We start from the raw sequence: 1516 nt of genomic DNA, 5'->3' as shown, positions 1-1516 counted from the left end.
CACATTAACAGCGATTTTACAGGAGATTTTATAGTTTAATGAACATCATATATAAAAGTAACAATATCACAAAGGCCTACTTTTGCATGATCACAACTCTACAATATTAAACCTAGTTATTAATGTATTATATATATGATGACGCATCTGTTTGTTATAATTAATTGCAACTCATAAATTCTGCACTCTCTAACACAAATGGGATGCAATTAATTTTGTAATGAAATCAGACATTTGTGATGTAGAAATACTAATTAATGAAATAAATTCAAATGATTACTACATCTATGTTTATATGTGTGTATATATATATAGCTTTATAACTGGTAATTATTTACAATGGGAGATAACTCTACATTGAATGAATGTTTAAATTTAGATATACACAGAGTACTCCTATATTTAATGTTCTCTGGCATGATGTGTATCAAGTGAATTATATGCATCTAAGCATGAAAATATTGCTTACTGATGTTGGCATTTAGAACTGTTGAAATTCATTAAAGATTTAATTTGTTCTACTGGTCAGTTAGTGCGATAGTTTATTACCCTGGTAATAGACAAATTAACTTGTGTATTGATGAAGCGTAGATTAACCAGGAGTTGTAAATATGAAGTACAGGATCTGATCTCAGCTTATATTACTAGCCTCAGGCCTATTGTTTGTCATGCATGTTAAAGTTCATTTCCCCCTAGATAAGGTATGTTATACAAGATGTTTGTATATAGCTTAAATAAATGTATTGCAGCTAGTTCAAAGGTCAAGACTCAGGACATGTTTAATCTCTTGCTTTGCTGTTTTGCAACCCACACAATTTCCAATAAAAAAATTTTTAAACATCATGATCAGCCATATATGGCTAGAATCTTAAATGAGTGTTTGTTTCATGAAATTAATGAAGCATTTCTGAGAAGTATTTATTTTTACAAGCTTTAGTGGGCAAATATTGGAACTTTGAGAGGAGTTTCATAAAATATTGAAATTGACACAAATTGCAAATTTAAGATATCGTTTACGATCTGAAACAAAAAATTAAACTTATGTTTCAAAAAAATCAAATGATTATTGAGATAAAGAGTTGATCTCCAAAAACATAATGTATGTGATAAATAATTGTTTGTTATCACTAACTCAATCAGAAACCATAAGGTCATGTGGATCTATTTATAAAGTATACAGCCATAATTTTGATATAAATCACAGATGTTCTATATAATATAAGGACACATTCACAAGATTTGCCTAGCTTATTAATGAACTATAACCATGTGTGACGTCAACAGTCAGATCTGATTTGAATACACAACTATACATTTTAATTTTAAGCTCATGTATATCAGAAAAAAGTTTACAAATATTCACTGGACTGTATCAGATTATTCACTGGACTGTATCAGCGCTATTTATATTACCACACCTATTACAGGTAACAAAAAAAATTGATACATGTTAGCTGTCATTTTGTATGCAAATGAGGCAGTATACTTAACTCAATGTTAGCGATATGTATGTCAC

This window comes from Argopecten irradians, chromosome 10 (assembly GCF_041381155.1).
Source record: "Argopecten irradians isolate NY chromosome 10, Ai_NY, whole genome shotgun sequence".
NCBI lineage: Eukaryota > Metazoa > Mollusca > Bivalvia > Pectinida > Pectinidae > Argopecten > Argopecten irradians.
This window is presented reverse-complemented; position numbering follows the sequence as displayed.